This window comes from Lygodium microphyllum, chromosome 8 (genome assembly GCF_053477565.2).
Source record: "Lygodium microphyllum isolate KBCC chromosome 8, Lygodium_microphyllum_v1.1.10, whole genome shotgun sequence".
NCBI classification, from domain to species: Eukaryota; Viridiplantae; Streptophyta; class Polypodiopsida; order Schizaeales; family Lygodiaceae; genus Lygodium; species Lygodium microphyllum.
This window is the reverse complement of record NC_141142.1, coordinates 110,682,955-110,706,555: the sequence shown is the minus strand read 5'-3', so window position 1 is coordinate 110,706,555 and position 23,601 is coordinate 110,682,955. Positions and strand designations below refer to the sequence as shown.

General features: G+C 44.5%; 2 pseudogenes; one reads left to right on the top strand and one right to left on the bottom strand.

The window, feature by feature from the left end:
* Positions 1-12,936: 12,936 nt before the first annotated feature.
* On the bottom strand, positions 12,937-14,448 carry LOC148032733 (hyperosmolality-gated Ca2+ permeable channel 4.1-like; annotated as a pseudogene).
* A 32-nt stretch (positions 14,449-14,480) lies between these two features.
* On the top strand, positions 14,481-22,472 carry LOC148032732 (uncharacterized; annotated as a pseudogene).
* The last annotated feature ends 1,129 nt before the right edge of the window (positions 22,473-23,601 follow it).

Sequence of the window (23,601 nt, the reverse complement as noted above, 5' to 3'; positions counted from 1 at the left end):
TCCTAGGGCTAGCGCCTTGGCCGCTTGATCAATCGTCTTGTTGTGGATGGTTTGGAACTTGAGCTGGCCAAAGGCGCGGTTCTCTAGATGGATGCGATACTGCTCCCTTTCCTCGTCTATGAACGGGAGTCGATGGGCGCGGTCTTGCTGCGACATTTTCTGCTCCTGGCATAATTCGTAACTTTCGTTAGCATTTTCCACATATCACTTTGCTGTTTATGTGAGAATAAAAACTCTTGAATGAATTTTTTAGGAAGCCATTTTTTCCATACTATAGGTGGCCAAGGAGGAAGCAGCTAGCAGGGTAGTGGAACAGTGCAACCTTACAAAGTATATTGAAAAATTCTCGTAGGAGCCGGATCACTTAAAATGCGTAGAATTTCTCAGAACATACAACCCGGACCAAGAAGGTGGCATTGTAATAGTGGGCCAAGGAGAGGGTGCAAAGCAGGTGCAAGTCCAGTTGGATCCAGCCTTGGTGGAAAAGGCTTTGGGATTGGTACCAAGGACAGAAAGGAGACCAAAAATGGATGTTTATGCCTTGCTGAAAATGAAGAAGGAAGAGGTGCTCACGAACGACGGCATAAGCATCCAGGACATCCCTGACACAGAAGCCACGTTGCAGGCCAAGTTGGTGCACGTGCTCTTCTCCAGCCAACATTACAATTCCTTAATGCATTCTTTACCGCAAATACCATGGCCAACCCCTCCCTTCCTATCGTGGAATAGTTCATCTCGGTCTCTATGAGCTGCCTGCTGGCAAAACTCACCGGGTAGTCTAAGTTATGTTCACCAGGCTCCAATAGCGAACTTAGAGGCATCTATGTGTACATGAAACGTTATGTTCCAGTCTGGGGTCGTAAGATTGGTGCAATAGTGAGAGCCTTTTTCAACTCCTCATATGCGCGCTGACATTCCTCAGTCCACTCGAACCCTATCAATAGCTTGTACAATGGTCTAGCAATTAGTGCGTAATTTAGTACAAAGCGTCGATAATATCCAGTGTATCCTAAGAAGCACTGAACTCCCTTGTAGTTATCGGGTGGTGGTAAGTCAACAATGACTCTGACTTTAGAAAAGTCAGTGGCAATGCCGTTCTTTGATACTACGTGCCCTAAGATGCATCCGTGTTTCTCCCAGAACTGGCACTTTAAGGGGTTCAAGGAGAGATGATATAAGCGGCACTGTTCAAAGACTACGCAGAGTTTGTCTAAGTGTTCGATCCAGGTTGAATGGACACACAGATCGTTGACAAAGACCTCTAACTCCTTGCGAAGCATGTCTTTAAAGATAGTACACATGAGGCGTTGGAAAGTGGTAGGGGCATTGGTCAACCCGAAGGGCATGACTATTATGTAAACACACCCCACTCAGTGGCAAAGGCGGTCTTGTGCCTGTCTGTAGGATGCACTTGCACTTGGTTGTACCCTGAGAAGCCATCCAGAAAACTGTAGGCTTCCTTGCCTGCCACCCTCTCAAGCATGTGCTCGGTGTACGGCAAGGGATAGTTGTCTCTCTTTGTAGCAGCATTCACCTTCTTGTAATTGACGCACACTCGAATTTTGATGTTCTTCTTCATCACAATGACTATGGGTGATACCCAGTTTGTGTGCTCAATTTCGTAAATGAATCCAGCTCTCATCAGCTTGTCAATTTCCTCTTTGACAGCATGAGTGTGTTTTGGATTCATGGGGTACGGTCACTACTTGACCGGCGTTGTATCCGACGTCATGGGTATGTTGTGAGTCACAACACTCGGTTCTACCCCTCGTAGCTCTTCTAAGGACCAGGCAAATACATCTATGTACTCCCGCAAGAGAGCTACAAAACTCAACTCTTCTTCACCAATCAAGTCATCGGCGATGAACACTGGTTGGGGTATCTCCCCTTCCAGGGCTAGGTTTACCTCCTTGACCTTGGCTGGTCCTTCAATTGGTTCACTCGTTTGCCCTTGACGCTTGGCACCTAGCAAAACCACTACTCTATCCCCTTTTTTGAATTTAATAAAGCGTTTAGGGAGGTCCTGCGGCTTTCGTCGTTCTTCTGATCGTGCATCCCTGGGGTGCTTTGCCCCATCCTACCTTGACCGTCTGCACCTCAGGTGGACGAGTAAGTCCCCCTTGGTGCATCTTGTCATGGGCGGCCTAGGGATCTTTGGGTCGCTATCCGAAGTAACTTCCGATTCAGAGTCAAACCCTCCATCTTCGCTAGAAGAGGTGGTCTCCCCTGGTGGCCGCAATTCGGATGGTGATTCGATTCTAAGTATTGATGTCGTTCCTGATTGGGCTAGGCCTACTTGCTCAAGGTCTATGGCTCCTATACATTCCAACCATGCACGATCACATTTCATGCGCATAACTCCTTGCTCCAGTCTAAGGGCCTGCCTTTTTTGCGGCTTGGCGTCTGCTCGTATTTGCTCAATTTCTCATCCTTCAGTGTTGTACTCTATGGTATCCACTTCACCCTCACTCTCATTACTGAAGGATTGACAATCTTTGTATTCATCACAGGGATCTTTGTCATTCGATTGCTCATTGTCTCTTAGGGCTTGGTATGCCCCGTGTCGTTGGTCAGGAACCAGGGCCCAGTTATACATGAGGTTCAGCTCGTGCACCCTGGTCCATTGCCACTTGGAATCCTCTAAGGGGTTCTGGAGTGGTTTGAAGTTGGCGGTTGGGTTGCCAGCTAGCTGGTCCGTTAGGTATTCCAGTACCCCCTGGAGTTCCCTTTTGTTGGATGGCACTTGGAAGGTAACAAGCTTAGGCCTTCCATGGAGGCTTGCTGCCATCATATAGACTGGTGTAGAGAGTGCTTCATTTGTCTTGTCGATCATTTTGATGACCTGCTCATACGCCTCATGGTCTGAGAATGGCAAGTCAATTGTAGCGAGAACGTGCATCCAATCCCGCTCATCCTCTGGGCATGGGATATACTTGGTCAAGGACCCATAGGGCTTCCTGACCTGAGTGTTCCATTTGAGCATAGCAGAGATGGCATCTAGGTCGACTGGTGAGGCCTTCCAAGTGTCCATCTCTATTCTTACGGCGTCAGTTCTATTGCCAAGGAAGATCAAGCCGTTATCCCAATCTTCGATGACTCTAGCGTTGCGCATCCAGGGTCGGCCTAATAGGACATCGTAGTCCACTCCCTTCATGACTATAAAGTTGACAGAGAACTGGACACCTGCGATCTTCACTGGCCAATTCTTCAGGGCCCCGAATGGCTTCACTCTCATACCGTTTGCTAGCGTGACGTTAAATCGAGCAGCTTCGACAGGCGGGTTTCCCCAAGTCTGCAGCACTGCATGGCTAAGCACACTAACCCCGGCTCTCGTGTCTACGATTCCCTTCCTTGTTGTGTCACCCAGGGCTAGGATCGACAGGACTGCGTGTATCTCAGAGCCTTCCCAAAAGGCGTTGACGTGCAAAGATTTAGGCAAGGAGTGCAACTTCAGGCTTGGCAATTGTGTTTCTGCATCCTGGTCTCGAGGGTTTGTCGTGACCTGCTCTTGTGATCCCTCGACCCACTGCTTAAGGTCTTGCCATAGGGCATGATGCTACTTAAGAAGATCCCCCAGGCTAAGTGTTACAGGGGTGGTCACTAGCGTGGGCAAGAGATCGTTAGATACTCGTCCTTCTTTTAGCCTAGACTAACCGGGCCAATGGCCGCGGCTGATGTGCGGCTCTGTTGCATCTAGGCTTGGTCTCAGCGGCATTGCTTGTGGCACAGTGGCTTCGGCCGCTTCGGCGGTGACATTGGCATGCTTATGCTGGAGAGATCATCGATCTCGTCCTCTATGATGGGTTCAGCATCTTTGAGATGCTGTTGAGCCTCCCTCACCCATTCCTTTACCTTTTCTATGGCATCTAATTGTCGCTTTGGATGCGGGTATTCCCCTATCTTAGCGCTTCCCTTTTCGGCTGTCTTAGGGGCTGAAGTCTTTGCCTTTGCGTCTGAGACTTTCTTCCTAGTAGGTAAAGACTTAGCACTCTCGGTCTTTAATGCGACCTTAGCTTCCGATCTCTTCTTTTTCCGCCTGCAGCTTTTCTTTCCTATTGAGGTTGCGTCAAGGTTGCTAGGTCCTGGCAGAGAGATGCCGGCCTACTTCGTTTGGGCTCGGGTCATAGCTCGCAAGGGAATAGGTGTGGCCTCCCCATCGAGGTTTTTGACACCAAACAACTCCAATGGCATGGATGGCAAATTAGCTGAGCTAGAGGACGACTTCCGCTTTGGGCAGTCAATGAAAAGATGGGTGATTCCGCACTCTGCGCACCTTTGGTCAGCCTTGTCCCTGTTATGCTGCTCTCTTTTAGGGCAGCGTGATGAGACATGACCGGGGTGTCGGCAAGTCCAACAAGTGACTGGATCCTGTGGCTGCCCTCCTAGGCCTATCCCCTCCTCCTCCTAATGCCATCACCGGCACGGGTCAATAATCCATGAGGATTGCGTTGCCCTCGTCATCATGCAAGATGTAAGGGTATATGTAGGTCTCTTCATCATTCGGCTCCTCCACATAGTGTACTGAAGCGTCGCTCGGTGGATGGGTCACATAAGGACCAGGTGGTCTAGGAATGCATGTAGGATTTATGTCCATTCTAGGGACAGCTGGTTTCATATCGTTAGGCACCGGTAGAGCCAATGGGGCTCCCCTTCCGAAGAATGGCTCTACGGCCTGCTAGCTAGATAAGGCTGGCCGTAGGGTTGCGAGTATGGAAGTCTGCAATGTGTGATATCGTGGCTGAACCTACCGCAGTTAGCGCAAGGTCTTGACCTAGGGACTTGACACTTGGTTGGCAAGTGGTTTTCGCCACAGTACATGCACTAGATGTGCGGGCGCATTGGTCATCTCAACATGTCTTGTATCTTGGCTAATTCCATCTTGACCTTAGCCAAGCCTTGGTCTGTCTCGGTGACCTTCCCCTTATCTTGGGATGATGGGTTTGACCGCTCACTAGAGGCTAACGTTCTCTCTAAGCTTCACGGGTTGGTCTCTTCTAGATTTGAGCTCCTAGAGCTCCGCTCTTTCAGCTAGTCATCGACTCTGATGGCTTCCTCAAAAACTCTAGCCACCACGTCCTGTTGCAAGCTTGAATTGCCTGCCAATGCCTTGTATAACTCCTCGTCTCTAATTCCGCTGATGAATACAGTTCAAACTGCTCTGTCAGTCGGACGCTCGCCTAGAGGGATTCTCTTAAAGAGACTTCTCACATGGGTCACGTAGTCGCGGATGTCCTCCTTTTCTTTCTGCTTGACATTCATCAAGCGTACTAGCAGGTTATCGAAGTATCTAGGCTCGGCAAACCTCTTGACGAAGAGATCCTTGAGATTATTGAAGTTGGCTCGTTCCATGGCATCCAGGCTTGTATACCACGTACTACCCTTGTCGCCTAAGCAAAGCCCGAATGCTTGCGAACGTTGAGTCTGGTCGTTGAGGCCGTTGGCTTCGCAGACTTGCTCAAACTGCTCAACAAAGCTGTATGGATCGTCATGCGGTTGGTACTTGTCGAGTTGCTTGGCAACAATCGGTATTTTGGCCTGGCTCTTTGAGCCCTGGTTTGCCCCTAATCCTACAAGCAGAGACGTCGCTAGTGTGGTGGCACTCTGCTCTATTGCGGTGTTATCAAGTAGCCGTTTCATGAGGAGCTCGCTCAGTGTCAGGTCTCCCTCTAGCGCTCTCTCATGGTCTGTTCGGTTTCGGCCAGTCAAGTTTAGCACTCGCTGCACCTCATGCAGCTCCATGCTTTGCCTTTGGCTCCTAGCCTGTTGATCCCTATTATAATCAGCTATGCCTTGCAATGCCTTGCGGGCTAGCCTTCTCTCCTCCTCTAGGTCTGCAATGATTGCATCTGCTGTCTTGCCGCGGTGCTCGTACCAGACATGCGCGTCGTAACTGCTCACCATCTGCTGTATAGCATCTGGGAGTACACTCAAATCGAGCTCCTCATTAGACCGATGGTCTGAGCTTTCTTCTGTCATGGTCGAATTCTTGCGCCCCGCTGTGCTGTCGATCAGGTTGAATAGTCGTGCAGATCCTCGTTGTTGGCCCTCCTTGCTTGGTTCTTCCCTGCACTTCACGTTTTGTCTATGTCTTGGGTCCTCTTCTATTGGTGGGTTCCTTGAGCGATTTATCTGAGTGAGTTCCTTTGATTATTGAATACAACCTCAATTTATGGTCACTCGGTGAGTGTGTTGTTTCTCGTGCACTTGTGCCCAATCAGGCTTTCAGCTTTCTTAAGTGTACTTCAAGTGCAGAAATTCAATGCGAGTGCCACAAGCAATTCCTCGGCATCTTACTCACTCTTGCTCGTTTCGGGCCTGATAGGCTTGTAGGTCCATTTTCCGGCCGTTTAGTCAGGGTTTAGGGTTTCCTTGTATGTTGCCTTGTTCGCTTCCGATCGATCAGGTTTTACGGTTCAACGGCTCGCGTCCAAGTCCTTGGGTCCCTCAACTGTCTACTGCCAACCGCTAAGCAGCTGTGTACTACAATTTCTCTTATCACGTGTGCTAGAATCAAGTTCTGAGCACCCGAAGGGTTTTTGACAAGTTGCACTAATGCGTATTTGCCGGGTCAGGTCAAATTTTTGACAGATTTGACAAAAAGTTGCACTCGGACCAATTGGTCCGAATTGCAGGGTCCAAGTAGGTCACTTGGACGCGGGCCGAGGCACAGGGTCGAGGGCCGAATTTCCAGATTTGACTCGGATGATTTTTATTTGGACGGGCCGAATGGCAGGTTTGGTTAGGGTAATTCGGACGGGCCGAATGGCGCTTGGCTGAGGGCCGAATCCAGGGTGTGGCTGAGTGCCGAATTCGAGGCTCGAACGGGCCGAGGGATGGATGTGCCACGTGGCAAAGAGCTTGGACTCGGACAGCCGAGTGAGTTGACTTGGACAGTTGCCTCGGACGGACCGAGGGCCGGGCCGACTAGGGTTTTGGCCAAGTGGACTCGGCCCAAAAGCGATCGCTTGGACGGGCCGAATGCGGCGTGACGGAAACAACTCTTCTATATTCTACACCACTTTCCATCGCATCATTTACAATACACCCCACACTTGATTGAGGGTATACAATGAAATACACCTGCTCATAATGCTATTTTCAAGTTAATGTCTTCTTGGCATGAAGTGTGATAATTAAGCTTGGCTCATTGATACTCATATGCTTGTTTCAATTGAAGCAAAATAATTGTGTAATGGATATTTCCTTGTTGGAACTTATACTTGAGATGACCCATGAGTGTATATTTTTATGTCACATTGTGTATACAATGTTTAGATGAATCTAGTCTAGCAATCATGTAGTAAAACCCTTATTTTGCTAGATTTTTTATGTACATCATGCATCATAATATGATTTGTAAAGTTACATTGATGAATTGGTAGAATTGTCCCAATCAAAGTTGGTGGGCCAAGCAAATACTGTCAAGATTGTGGGAGAGAAGGAAGGAGTCTCACTTGTAGCTTTCTTGCTTGCACAATGGGGGAATACACACAAGGGTGGAGGCTGAAAACAGTTTTCCTCTTCTTAGTTGTGTAAGCCAAAAGAACTCTCGTACAAAGAAATAGAAGAACCCTATATATGGGTCTCAAACCAAACTCAACTAACTAAGGTGGCATACTAACTGAGCCACGAACTAGAGTAGATAAGGATAGCTGTCATGTAGCTATTATTCATGGGCGGTGTACCAACCGCATCTGCAACTAACACGTCGGTGACATAACTGCACAACGGTCACCCTGGCATATCACGAGTGGAGCTCGATATCTCAACACTCCCCCTCGAGCTCAATCCCAATTCCTGCACACCAAGCAGGTCTCTGAACTTGCGCAGCTTCTCTGCACCCAATGCCTTCGTGAATATGTCAGCTACTTGATCCTCTGTGCTGACATAAACTAGATCAATAAGACCCAGTAAAGCCCTCTCCCGCACATAGTGATAATGCACCTCAATGTGCTTTGTTCTAGCATGATAGACTAGGTTATTTGCCAAGTATATACTACTCATGTTGTCGCAATAAATGACAACTGGCCCATCTGTAGGCTGATGCATATCATAAAGTAGCTTATGCAACCAAGCTACCTCACATGCAGCCATTGCTGCGCCCCTGTACTCAGCCTATGTGCTGGATAAGGCAACTGTAGGTTGTTTCTTGCTGCTCCAAGTGACTGCAGCACTCCCAAAAGAGAACACATATCCACTGGTAGATCGTCTATCAGAAATGCTACCAACCCAATCAGTATCAGTGTATCCATGCAACTGTATCTGAACCCCAGTCTCATAAAATAGTCCATACTGCAATGTGGACTTCACATACCTGAGTATCCGTCTAGCCGCATCCAAATGCAGTTTCCTTGGAGCCTGCATAAACTGACTTACCAATCCAACAGCATAGCTCAAATCTGGCCTGGTAATAGTCATATAAATCAAACTTCCTACTATGCGTCTATACATAGTAGGGTCTTCTAGAAGCTCACCTGCATCTGTGCTCAGCTTCACGTTCTGCTCCAAAGGAACTGAAATAGGCTTACAACCTGTCATCCCATATTTGGACAGCATGTCCAATCCATACTGCCTCTACAAGAGCTGTATCCCACTTGGTGATCTAATCACCTCAATGCCCAAGAAATACCGCAGCTCTCCCAAATCCTTCATCTCAAACTTTTGCTTCAATAGCATTTTCACATGAAGGATATCTTCATCACTGTTACCTGTCATAATCAAATCATCAACATAAATGACAAGCAGCATAATACCTTTCTCTGTTTTTCTCACATAAAGTGAGAAATCTGCCTTGGAAATCTGAAAGCCAATAGTGACAAGATACTGTCCTATCTTGTCAGACCATGCTCTAGGTGCTTGCTTCAAGCCATATAAGGCTTTCTTCAACCTCCAAACAAACTCACGATGAACAGCATGCACATAACCTGGTGGCTGCTCCATATATACCTCTTCTTGCAAATCACCATGCAAGAAGGCATTCTTTACATCCATCTGATGTAAAGACCATTCCTTTGATGCAGCCATAGCAATGACTGCTCTGACGGTTGCCATCCTTGCAACCAGACTGAATGTTTCTTCATAATCAATGCCATATGTTTGTGCATACCCCTTGACTACTAATCTTGCCTTGTATCTATTCACAGAACCATCTGCATTGTGCTTCACCTTATAAACCCACTTACAGCCAATTGCATTCTTACCTTTAGGCAAAGGTACCAATTCCCATGTAGCATTTGCTTCCAAGGCATCCATTTCTTCATCCATGGCTTTCTCCCATTTTTCTTTTCCCATGGCTTGCTCAAAAGAAGTGGGTTCTGGTTCTTGTATCACTTTGACCATATATGCATAGTGAATGGCTGTAAATCCATCATATTTCAGTCTATCCATAGGATACCTAGCTCTGGTAGACCTGCGCAAAGTAGGTTCACTCCCAGGTGCTGTCAAAACATCCCTGGTCTTCCTTACTCCAGGTGTAACAATAGAAGGAATACCCAACTCATCATCAATGCTCTGTTCTGAGCCACTAGATTCACCATCCACATAAGAGTGACCTGCATTCACATCAAACATGGGCTGATCTACCTTCTCTTTTCCTTTTCGTGATACCTGCATACCACTATCTACATTGCTTTGAGAAGATTCTCCTGATCTCAATCTGCCTGTCCATGGCGAAGAATGTGAACCACTGCTAGAGGACGCTCCAGGTCCACTAATATTTTGTGATTGCTGCTGTGAATTCTGTGCAGCATTACCATTTTGTGCATCTACATCATCAATCACATTTACTGGTTTATACCAGCTACTCATCTCATCAAAAACAACATCTCTGCTCACTGTAAACTTACGAGTAGAAGGGTTATAGCATCTATACCCTTTTTGCTGCAGAGAGTAACCAATAAAGATGCACTTCTCAACTTTTGGATCCAACTTGGATCTCAACTCATCTGGCACATGTACATAGGCAATATAACCAAAAATTTTCAAATGAGAAATATCTGGTTTCCTACCAGTATACCTCTCCTCTGGAGTCATCCCATGTATTGCTGTAGTGGGAGTCCTGTTCATTATATAGACTGCTGTAGCAACTGCTTCAGCCCAGTAAAAATCTGGCAAGTCTTTTTCGTTGAGCATGGCACGAGATACCTCTCCAATATGACTGTTTTTTCTTTCTACAATTCCATTTTGTTGTGGGGTATGACTGCATGAATATTGCTGCTTTATGCCATGCTCCTGCAAGAACCTTGCAAACTCAATTGAGAGGTACTCTCCCCCTCCATCTGACCTTAGGCATTTTATTTGCAGACCTGTTTCTTTTTCAACCATAGCTTTAAGAGTTTTGAAATGCCCAAAAACTTCACTTTTCTTTTTCATAAAATACACCCAAACTTTTCTGCTATAGTCATCAATAAAAGTGACAAAATAATGACAGCCTCCAAGAGATGCAGCTTTAGTAGTCCACACATCAGAGTGGATTAATTCCAATGGCTTCTTACTCTCTTGAACATGTCTAGGAAATGGTTTCCTTGCATGTTTTCCAAACTGACAGGCTTCACATACCTTATGCATTTCTGCAACCTTGAATTTAGGCAATCCTGCAACAATATTTTGGGCCTGCATTGATTTAAGTCGCTGTACATTAACATGACCAATGCGTTTATGCCAGATATCAATATCGGCAACTACACTGGTCCCATGTGCACTTTGCTGCACTCAATTCAGACATGTCTGCATCCAATGTAAACATTCTGCCCTTCTTCTTTCCTTTTGCTATCAAGCGACCTTTATTTTTCATATTCTCAACAAAGCATCCATTAGGATTAAATCTAACCTGCAAGCCCTGCTCAACCATTTGACCAACAGAAACCAGATTCTTGGTGATATTTGGGACATGAAATACATCGGACAGGTATTTCTTTTTCCCATCCTGCATAGACAAAGGAATTTTTTCAATCTGCTCAATAGGATGTGCAGTATCATCACCAGTCTCCACAAATCCTGGTTTTTCAATTTTCCTTGCATCCTCCATCCATTCTGCATGACCCGTCATGTGGTTTGATGCACCTGAGTCAACATACCATACATTGTTGCTTTCTTTTGCACTTGTCACATAATTGTTCATGTGCTGCACCATGAACAAATGCTCATTTCTATCATCACCCTGTCTACTAGAAGATGCATAAATCCCTTGTTGCAGTTTTTCATTCATGATGTCATTCTGCTTTTTATAGCAGTCTTTAGCCATATGACCCATTTTGCCATAGTAGTAGCATTCAACATTACTGTTTGCATTTTGGCCTCTTTGCCATCCACCACGACCTCTTTGGCTCCCCCTGCCTCTACAGTTACCACGTCCTCCTCCATAGGACTGGTTTTCTTGAGTTTGCTGCATATTCTGATTTTTGCCACGGCCTCCAAATCGGCCTCCTCTACCTCTGCCTCTACCTCTTCCAGCATTTGAGTAGAAGACAGCTTCTTTTGAAGTTCCTCCTGAAGAAGATGCACCACCATTTCTCTGCTCCTCAGAAATTAGAAGAGCAATTAACTCCTCAAAATCAGGAAATCTTTCACAAACTGAAATGGATGTCCGAAACTGTGCATAATCCTTTCCTAGACCATTCAAGGTCACAGAAACTAAATCATCATCTTCCAGTGGCGACCCAATGGAAGCAAGTGCATCTGCAATCTTCTTCACCTTCATGTGGTAGTCATTGATGCTCATATTTTCTCTTTGCACATTATGCAACTCTTGCTTGAGCTGCATTTTCCTGGCTTGAGTATTTGTGCTGTACATTTTTGACAAAGTATCCCATGCCTCCTTTGGCGTACTTGCATCCTGAATATGCACAATCATAGAGTCTGAAATACTGATAGACAGCCAGTACATAACTTTCCTGGCTCTCTCATGCCTGCATTTGCTGTTGATTGGGAACATGAGGAAGAACTGGTTCTTCTTCATTTCCTGCAACAAATTCCCAATATCCTTTTCCCATAAGGAAATTCGTCATTCTAAACTTCCATGCTTGGAAGTTGTTCTTGTCAAGCTTTTCAGTTACAATCTGTGAAAGAGAATCAAACACCATTACAGAATCCTGCAAAAAATTCTGTCACTGCAGAGAACACAGCTTCAGCCTCACAAGGGCAAATCTGCAAAACTGACGAAAGTGGTATTTAACCACACAGTCACTTCCTAGTGACGATTTTGCATATACAGGAACCAAGGATGATTCTGTAACTCCCAATGTCTCTGCACACGAGCATACGATGCAATATCTGTGGTAACTTTTCACCGACCTGTAGAACAGTGGTCGCACAGCATAAAACAGGGCTTTTTCCTGAGTGCTTGTAGAAAACTTCCGCCTCCAAAACAGGCCCCGAAATGGCCTCAAATAAAAAAAACAAGGTCGCCGAGGGCTTAAGCCCTCACCCGCAGCATATACTGCCCTCTTGCTTCACCGCGAAGGGCGTCTCAACCTGAGACAGTGCACTCTTGCAATTTCCGGCTGTGCTACTTGCAGAGATCTGCTCCCAAAACAGAAAATGAAAGCAACACTGCTCCTCTTACCAGAACACTGCGAGCTTGGCTTGCTTTCTTGAGCTCCTTACCACGAACAAGGCTCTGATACCATGTCAAGATTGTGGGAGAGAAGGAAGGAGTCTCACTTGTAGCTTTCTTTCTTACACAATGGGGAAATACACACAAGGGTGGAGGCTGAAAACAGTTTTCCTCTTCTTAGTTGTGTAAGCCAAAAGAACTCTCATACAAAGAAATAGAAGAACCCTATATATGGGTCTCAAACCAAACTCAACTAACTAAGGTGGCATACTACTGAGCCACGAACTAGAGTAGATAAGGATAGCTGTCATGCAGCTATTATTCATGGGCGGTGTACCAACCGCATCTGCAACTAACACGTCGGTGACATAACTGCACAACGATCACCCTGGCATATCACGAGTGGAGCTCGATATCTCAACAAATACTTCATAATCCATGGGCCCATTTACGAAGTTCTCAATGGAGTCTTTTTAAGCACCACTAGATCAAAGAGATCCTTGGGAGGGCATATATTTAAATGCCATGCTTGGCACAAACTAGCACCACCACAATTAAGGTGCACAAAAACTGTAACTTATCTTGATTCCCCTTGACATAAAATAAGTGTAACATAGCAAGAAGATAAAAAAATATGGAAAGCTTCATAACCCTCAACATAGTGCCCATTAACTTTCCATCGTTAGTTGTGGGAAAACCATGAACTCTGAGCTTAAACATGAAGTTATACCTATCTACGATATACTTGTAACCAAAGTACAAGGGGGCTATTAGTATAATAACTGGTACAAAGGATGAGTAGATGAGGGTCATAGCAAAAATGGTTAGATTGAAGGCATAGTATTGCACATAGTCAAATGCTCACACTTATTGGCAAGTGCGTCTCATTGCTTCTAAATCTTCTCCTTCAACATCTATTCCCAAAGAACTCCCAATCCGTGGTAGTTGGGAGATTGCATGTGTAGAATTGCTTGCACTCTCATCAAAATGCAATTCCTCTTGTAAGCTTTCCTATGTAACAATACTATAGTCAAATGGCAAAATTTCTTCTTCATATACTTCCAATAGTTGTTTCTTGATCTCTTATATTTTCTACTTGATTCATGCAATGGGAGCAATTGTCATATGAAACTCCTAAAGAGCAGATTTAACTGAAAAGGTTGTTGTTGATAGGCAAGAATTTGTGAGAAAAAGATGTAATTGTGAGTTGTTTTATATCTCTGCATCTCATGCCCTCTTCATAACATTGTCACATGTGTAGCAATAGAGCCTCCAAGGAAGTTTCTAGAAGGCCCCTAAGGAATATCAAGTTAACAAGATAGAAAAGAACCGTCTTTGTAAGTTTGTGTTGCTCCCCTAATAAAGTCAAATGACCTTTGAAATTGGATAATATACCAAAGTTGTTGAGATTATGCAATACATGCTAAGAAAAATCAAGAAGTTTGATAGAAATTGCAAGATAATAGTTGTTGCCCATTTGGAGTTTTGCATCCACATAATCTATACTTGAACATGATCCATAACATTTGCATTTTGTAACCTTCCTACATTATATGGGGAATTGAAAGCTACCAATGGTGAACGACAAAAAAAAGAGCAAAAAAGGTAGAAGTGCTTTCACAAAATAACTTGCTAAATTAATCTAGAAAGCACACTGCTACCTAAATGGTGCTAATAGGCATCTCTAGTAGGAGGTGCTCTTTTAGCTTTTCACTATCTTCTAACTAGTTCAATGGCAATCATGGAAGGGGAAGGCATTCTCATTTGAGTGTTGATATCCTACAATGCTTGGCTTGCAATATATGCAAGTCCTTGAAAGTTACAAAACCAATGCTAGCACTCGATGCTTTCTCTTCTTTATATGGAAGTAATTTATTTTCTAAGTTTACATACGTTTATTGAAGGAGATGTATAATAGCTAGTTGACATGGAGGTTTGGTAAGCTTTCTCTACATGGCTAAGAAAGTAACAACATGCCTTGTCTAACACTTGCAATCTCCCTTCGTTGGCTTCATGACAATGATGGGCCCAACTTTGCTATAAATGCTCCCCAAATAAGGAGGCAACAACATGCCTTATCTAACACGTGATCTCCCTCGATTGGCTTCATGACAATGATGAGCCCAACTTTGCTATAAATGCTCACCAAATAAGGAGGCAACATGATGAGCCCAGAAGGATAACCCAAGAGGGATATGTGCCCCAATTGAGCCTTGATCAAGAACTAACAATCATTTCAACTAGCGCATCTCTTGAGTCTTATTAATGTTAATGAGATGCAGTTTTTTTCTTTTTTCCATTTTACCAATTTAGAGGGATTTGTTATAGATAGTTAAGCCAACATTTGAGGTTTGATATCATTATATGAGCCTTCTCTTACTCAAGAGCTAAAGCCTTGGCCTTGTAAACATCCACAATTCTTTCATTCAAATGGATCAATAAAAATGTTTTACTCATCAAAGCCACCTTATAAAGTGAATGAATACCTTTTGCATGCTTTATTTCTTATCCAAAAGAGTTTCCCTTAAAGAATTCAAGAACTAGTGATTGATCATAGTTTTTTTTTTTGCATTAGCATAAGAATATGTTTGACCACTTTATTTTAGGGTGGTGGCAAATAGGCTTGGATGGCTAGTTCATTATGCAAAATGGAGTGTTCAACTAATGTGTCAATGAATGATTTGTTCCACAATATCTAGGTGATAGATAGATGTTGGTAGGGGAGATTCGACCCAAGCGGTAGGAGGATAATCAACTTTATTAAAGAAAGTGGTGTGGTTGACAAGCTTTAAACCTCTAGCTAGTAGTATCAAAGTTATGAGCTCTAATCTTGGCCAACCATATCATCTTGATGAATTTGTCCACACCTAATCTATAAAGGAATACTCATATAGTTTTGAGGGGATGGGTAGAGGCTTTTTCCCAGTGCATAATTAACCTTAAATTCTAGAAACAAAGTAGTGTTTTTCTCTGCCTCATCTCTCCCTCACACACACACACACACACACACACACACACACTCTCTCTCTCTCTCTCTCTCTCTCTCTCTCTCTCTCTCTCTCTCTCTCTCTCTCTCTCTCTCTCTCTCTCTCTCTCTCTCTCTCTCTCTCTCTCTCTCTCTCTCTCTCTGGCTAGGAGAAACTTCCTAGCTCAACGCTATACATTGAAGGGGACCGGTGTGTTTTTGGGTGACGATCTCACACCAACCCAACTAGCCCACATGAGGGAGTGCATGCCAAAAATTAAGGCAGCCAAGGAGGAGGGCAAACTCGCCTTCTACTACAGAGGAGGGAGAGTGGTAGTCATGGAGAGGCGCCACAAATGATGACGTGAGACCTATGGGACCAGCCTTGCAGTGGCAGTCTGGAACTATAATGGAGCCCTCCGATTGGATGTGGGAGCTTTTGAGGAGACATTTAGAGGGAGAGATATAGTGTTCTACTCAGAGACACATCAGGGACCACATACTACACTTCCACGGGTGAAAGGCTATAGGTGGGAGTCTGCTTGTAGGAAGGAGACACACACAGACCACAGTAATCGCGGGTTGGGAAGTGGCAGTGTTATTCAGGGAGGAGCTACAACAAATGATCCAGGTAGTCCACAGAGATGAGCAGGCCATATACATGTGGGTGAGAGTGCGTGGTGAGGAACGCACTTTGTATGTTGCCATATGCTATTTCCCCCCATGACATCCCGATACGCCCCATCCAAGGGGCAATCACCATATGTGGCTTTGGATGAGGATATTTGGGAGTTCTCGAAGGAGGGAGAGGTTATCTTACTAGGAGACTTTAATGATAAGACAGCCTCCCATCAAGTGTCTTTCTTTGATGCATCTAACGAGATGCTACAGGAGCAGGATGTGTCAAAGCTACAGCTGGAGAGGACATCTCAGGATATGGGGGAAGTCACCAAATATGGGAGATACCTTGTGGAGATGGGCACAACACATAGGTTGGCCATTCTCAATGGCTTGGCTAGATACCCCCTATCTGGTGTCTTCACATGTTATCCTCATCGACATGGTGCCAACACAGTAAACTACGTTCTTGCCCCACCGATGCTAATATCTCACATCCAAGACCTCTCAGTATCCCCACTCCTTCTCGGAGTTGCAATGGATCATGCCTACCTATGTCAAGATTGTGGGAGAGAAGGAAGGAGTCTCACTTGTAGCTTTCTTGCTTGCACAATGGGGGAATACACACAAAGGTGGAGGCTGAAAATAGTTTTCCTCTTCTTAGTTGTGTAAGCCAAAAAGAACTCTAGTACATAGAAATAGAAGAACCCTATATATGGGTCTCAAACCAAACTCAACTAACTAAGGTGGCATACTAACTGAGCCACGAACTAGAGTAGATAAGGATAGCTGTCATCTAGCTATTATTCATGGGCGGTGTACCAACTGCATCAACTGACAAGTCGGTGACATAAATGCACAACGGTCACCCTGGCATATCACGAGTGGAGCTCGATATCTCAACACTCTCCCTCGAGCTCAATCCCAATTCCTGCACACCAAGCAGGTCTCTGAACTTATGCAGCTTCTCTGCGCCCAATGCCTTCGTGAATATGTCAACTACCTGATCCTCTGTGCTGACATAAACTAGATCAATAAGACCTAGTAACACCCTCTCCCGCACATAGTGATAATGCACCTCAATGTGCTTTGTTCTAGCATGATAGAATGGGTTATTTGCCAAGTGTATACTACTCATCTTGTCACAATAAATGACAACTGGCCCATCTATAGGCTGATGCATATCATAAAGTAGCTTATGCAACTAAGCTACCTCACATGCAGCTATTGCTACGCCCCTGTACTTAGCCTCTGTGCTCGACAAGGCAACTGTAGGCTGTTTCTTGCTGCTCCAAGTGACTGCAACACTCCCAAAAGAGAACACATATCCATTGGTAGATCGTCTATCAAAAATACTACCAGCCCAATCAGCATCAGTGTATCCATACAACTGTATCTAAATCCCAATCTCATAAAGTAGTCCATACTGCAATGTGGACTTCACATACCTGAGTATGCGTCTAGCCGCATCCAAATGCAGTTTCCTTGGAGCCTGCATAAACTGACTTACCAATCCAACAGCATAGCTCAAATCTGGCCTGGCAATAGTCATATAAATCAAACTTCCTACTATGCGTCTATACATAGTAGGGTCTTCTAGAAGCTCACCTGCATCTGCGCTCCTTCACATTCTGCTCCAAAGGAACTGAAATAGGCTTACAGCCTGTCATCCCATATTTGGACAGCATGTCCAATCCATACTGCCTCTACAAGAGCCGTATCCCACTTGGTGATCTAATCACCTCAATGCCCAAGAAATAACGCAGCTCTCCCAAATCCTTCATCTCAAACTTCTGCTTCAATAGCATTTTCACATGAAGGATATCTTCATCACTGTCACATGTCATAATCAAATCATCAACATAAATGACAAGTAGCATAATACCTTTCTCTGTTTTTCTCACATAAAGTGAGAAATCTGCCTTGGAAATCTGAAAGCCAATAGTGACAAGATACTGTCCTATCTTGTCAGACCATGCTCTAGGTGCTTGCTTCAAGCCATACAAGGCTTTCTTCAACCTGCAAACAAACTCAGGATGAACAGCATGCACATAACCTGGTGGCTGCTCCATATATACCTCTTCTTGCAAATCACCATGCAAGAAGGCATTCTTTACATCCATCTGATGTAACGACCATTCCTTTGATGCAGCCATAGCAATGACTGCTCTTACGGTTGCCATCCTTGCAACTGGACTGAATGTTTCTTCATGCCATATGTTTGTGCATGCCCCTTGACTACTAATCTTGCCTTGTATCTGTTCACAGAACCATCTGCATTGTGCTTCACCTTATAAACCCACTTACAACCAATTGCATCCTTACCTTTAGGCAAAGGTACCAATTCCCATGTAGCATTTGCTTCCAAGGCATCCATTTCTTCATCCATGGCTTTCTCCCATTTTTCTTTTCCCATGGCTTGCTCAAAAGAAGTGGGTTCTGGTTCCTGTATCACTTTGACCATATAGGCATAGTGAATGACTGTAAATCCATCATATTTTAGCCTATCCACAGGATACCTAGCTCTGGTAGACCTACGTAAAGTAGGTTCACTCCCATGTGCTGTCAAAACATCCCTGGTCTTCCTTACTCCAGGTGTAACAATAGAAGGAATACCCAACTCATCATCAATGCTCTGTTCTGAGCCAGTGGATTCACCATCCACATAAGAGTGACCTACATTCACATCAAACATGGGCTGATCTACCTTCTCTTTTCCTTTTCGTGATACCTGAATACCACTATCTGCATTGCTTTGAGAAGATTCTCCTGATCTCAATCTGCCTGTCCATGGCGAAGAATATGAACCACTGCTAGAGGACGCTCCAGGTCCACTAATATTTTGTGACTGCTGCTGTGAATTCTGTGCAGCATTACCATTTTGTGCATCTACATCATCAATCACATTTACTGGTTTATACCAGCTACTCATCTAATAAAAAATAACATCTCTGCTCACTGTAAACTTATGAGTAGAAGGGTTATAGCATCTATACCCTTTCTACTGTGCAGAGAGTAACCAATAAAGATGCACTTCTCAACTTTTGGATCCAACTTAGATCTCAACTCATCTGGCACATGAACATAGGCAATGCAACCAAAAATCTTCAAATGAGAAATATCTAGTTTCCTACCAGTATACCTCTCCTTTGGAGTCATCCCATGTATTGCTGTAGTGGGAGTCCTGTTCATTATGTAGACTGCTGTAGCAACTGCTTCAGCCCAGTAAAAATCTAGCAAGTCTTTTTCGTTGAGTATGGCACGAGATACCTCTCCAATATGTCTGTTTTTCCTTTCTGCAATTCCATTTTGTTGTGGGGTATGACTGCAGGAATATTGCTACTTTATGCCATGTTCCTGTAGGAACCTTGTAAACTCATTTGAGAGGTACTCTCCCCCTCCATCTGACCTTAGGCATTTTATTTGTAGGCCTGTTTCTTTTTCAACCATAGCTTTAAGAGTTTTGAAATGCCCAAAAACTTCACTTTTCTTTTTCATAAAATACACCCAAACTTTTCTGCTATAGTCATCAATAAAAGTGACAAAATAATGACAGTCTCCAAGAGATGCAGCTTTAGTAGTCCACACATCAGAGTGGATTAATTCCAATGACTTCTTACTCTCTTGATCATGTCTAGGAAATGGTTTCCTTGCCTGTTTTCCAAACTGACATGCTTCACATACCTTATGCATTTCTACAACCTTAAATTTAGGCAATCCTGCAACAATATTTTGGGCTTGCATTGATTTAAGTCGCTGTACATTAACATGACCAATGCATTTATGCCAGATATCAATATCTGCAACTACACTGGTCCCATGTGCAAACATTGCTGCACTCAATTCAGGCATGTCTGCATCCAATGTAAACATTCTGCCCTTCTTCTTTCCTTTTGCTATCAAGCGACCTTTATTTTTCATATCCTCAACAAAGCATCCATGAGAATTAAATCTCACCTGCAAGCCCTGCTCAACCATTTGACCAACAGAAACTAGGTTCTTGGTGATATTTGGGACATGAAATACATCCGACAAGTATTTCTTTTTCCCATCCTGCATAGACAAAGGAATTTTTCCAATCTGCACAATAGGATGTGCAGTATCATCACCAGTCTCCACAAATCCTGGTTTTTCCATTTTTCTTGCATCTTGCATCCATTCTGCATGACCTGTCATGTGGTTTGATGCACCTGAGTCAACATACCACACATCGTTGCTTTCTTCTGCACTTGTCATAGAATTGGTCATGTGCTGCACCATAAACAAATGCTCATTTCTGTCATCACCCTGTCTACTAGAAGATGCATAATTCCCTTGTTGCAATTTTCCATTCATGATGTCATTCTATTTTTTATAGCAGTCTTTAGCCGTATGACCCATTTTACCACAGTAGTAGCATTCAACATTGCTGTTTGCATTTTGGCCTCTTTGCCATCCACCATGACCTCTTTGGCTCCCCCTGCCTCTAGAGTTACCACGTCCTCCTCCAAAGGACTGGTTTTCTTGAGTTTGCTACATATTCTGATTTCTACCACGGCCTCCAGATCGGCCTCCTCTACCTCTTCCAGCATTTGAGTAGAAGACAGCTTCTTTTGAAGTTCCTCTTGAAGAAGATGCACCACCATTTCTCTGCTCCTCAAAAATCAGAAGAGCAATCAACTCCTCAAAATCAGGAAATCTTTCACAAACTGAAATGGATGTTCGGAACTGTGCATAATCCTTTCCTAGACCATTCAAGGTCACAGAAACTAAATCATCATCTTCCACTGGCGACCCAATGGAAGCAAGTGCATCTGCAATCTTCTTCACCTTCATGTGGTAGTCATTGATGCTCATACTTTCTCTTTGCATATTGTGCAACTCTTGCTTGAGCTGCATTTTCCTGGCTTGCGTATTTGTGCTATACATTTTTGACAAAGTATCCCATGCCTCCTTTGGCATACTTGCATCTTGAATATGCACAATCATAGAGTCTGAAATGCTGATAGACAGCCAGTACATAACTTTCCTGGCTCTCTCATGCCATGCTTTAAATGCCTGCATTTGCTGTTGATTGGGAACATCAGGAAGAACTGGTTCTTCTTCATTTCCTGCAACGAATTCCCAATATCCTTTTCCCATAAGGAAATTCGTCATTCTGAACTTCCATGCTTGGAAGTTGTTCTTGTCAAGCTTTTCAGTGACAATCTGTGAAAGAGAATCAGACGCCATTACAGAACACTGCAAAAAATTCTGTCACTGCAAAGAACACAGTTTCAGCCTCACAAGGGCAAATCTGCAAAACTGACGAAAGTGGTATTTGACCATACAGTCACTTCCTAGTGACGATTTTGTATCAACAGGCAACAAGGATGATTCTGTAACTCCCAATGTCTCTGCGCACAGGCATACGATGCAATTTCTACAGTATCTTTTCACCGACCTGTAGAACAGTGGTCGCACAGCATAAAACTGGGCCTTTTCCTGAGTGCGTGCAGAAAACTTCCACCTCCAAAACAGGCCCCGAAATGGCCTCAAATAAAAAAAACAGAGCAGCTAAGGGCTAAAGCCCTTACCTGCAGCATATATTGCCCTCTTGCTACATCGCGAAGGGCGTCTCAATCTGAGACAATGCACTCTTGCACTTTTCGGCTGTGCTACCTGCAGAGACTTGCTCCCAAAACAGAAAAATGAAAGCAACACTGGTCCTCTTACCAGAACACCGCGAATTTGGTTTGCTTTCTTGAGCTCCTTACCATGAACAAGGCTCTGATACCATGTTAAGATTGTGGGAGAGAAGGAAGGTGTCTCACTTGTAGCTTTCTTGCTTGCACAATGGGGGAATACACACAAAGGTGGAGGCTGAAAACAGTTTTCCTCTTCTTAGTTGTGTAAGCCAAAAAGAACTCTAGTACATAGAAATAGAAGAACCCTATATATGGGTCTCAAACCAAACTCAACTAACTAAGGTGGCATACTAACTGAGCCACGAACTAGAGTAGATAAGGATAGCTGTCATCTAGCTATTATTCATGGGCGGTGTACCAACCGCATCTGCAACAACTGACAAGTCGGTGGCATAAATGCACAACGGTCACCTTGGCATATCACGAGTGGAGCTCGATATCTCAACAACCTATCATTCACCATCGACCTCCAATTCACTGACACGCAGACCCATCATGCAGCTCATTGACACAAGAGATACCTCTTTTCCAGAGAGACAGAGGATACCTATGAGGCGGAGATCCTTAGATTGTTACATGATGCTGACCCAATGTTCCATTACAGGAGCTGACTCAACAGTTCAGTGAGGCCCTACACATCACTGCAGGTGTAGCCTTCCCACACTCATGACCCACACAAAGAGCCTCCACCGGGGTGACACCTCGGAATAGCTGGTATGATGATGAGTAACATGAGACCAGAGCATGGCTACAGAGAGAGTTAGCAATGGGGTCCACTACCCACACACAGGCACCGATACTCTTTAGACGCCTCACATGCTGGAAGAAGAGAATATTCTTGGCCTAGCGAGACCTATATCAGTAATTCTTGAGCTAGGACTCTAGAGAGGCTTGGAGGCTTTTCAGAGAGCATTGCCCGACCACACTTATTACGTCCACCGTTGTATGGGAGGAGTATGTAGCTAGTCTTTATACTGTGGAGGGTCAGCCACCTCTTCCTGACCCACTTGAGCCTTGTCCAGAGACCACCACTTTTTTTACAGAAAGTAGGGTCCGAGAGGCCATTGACAGACTTAGCAAAGGAAAGGCACAAGATCATGATGGATTAGTATCCGAGCACTTGATCCATGCTAGAGATTTGGTGGCAGGATTCCTTATATGTTTAACAGAGCCATGTGTGAAGGCCTACCAAAAAGCTGGAGCACGAACACTATTGTGCCTATCCTCAAGTTACGGGACCCTACTCTACCCAGTAACCATCAGACTATCATGGTTGGGCATACATTGGCTAAGTTATATGCTTCCATCCTTGAGCATGAGTTAAGCAGGTGGGAGAGATGTGGGGTCTTAGAGCACATGGACAGGCTAGCTTTAGGAGAGGCCTCCGCATTGGATCACATCCTCACACACAAAGCGATAATTGAGGAGGGAAGGGCCCATGGCCAATAGACCTACTGCTGCTTTGTGGACTTCCGCAAAGCCTTTGACACAGTACCGAGAGATAGGTTGATAAATAGATTGCATGCCATGTGAGTACGGAAAAAGCTCAGTTGAGATATTTTGGCAATGTATGAGAGAGTTGTGGGCAGAGTCCAGACACCTAAGGGCCTTTCGGAATCTATTTACTCCACCATTGGGGTGAAGCAGGGATGCCCCCTCTCTTCGATATTATTTGGCATGTACATTGATGGGATTGCTGATTACATTTCATAGGAAGGAGATAGAGGAGCTCCACTAGCTGGCACTTGGATACCTCTCCTATTATATGCAGATGACATTATGTTGATAGCTGACTCTCC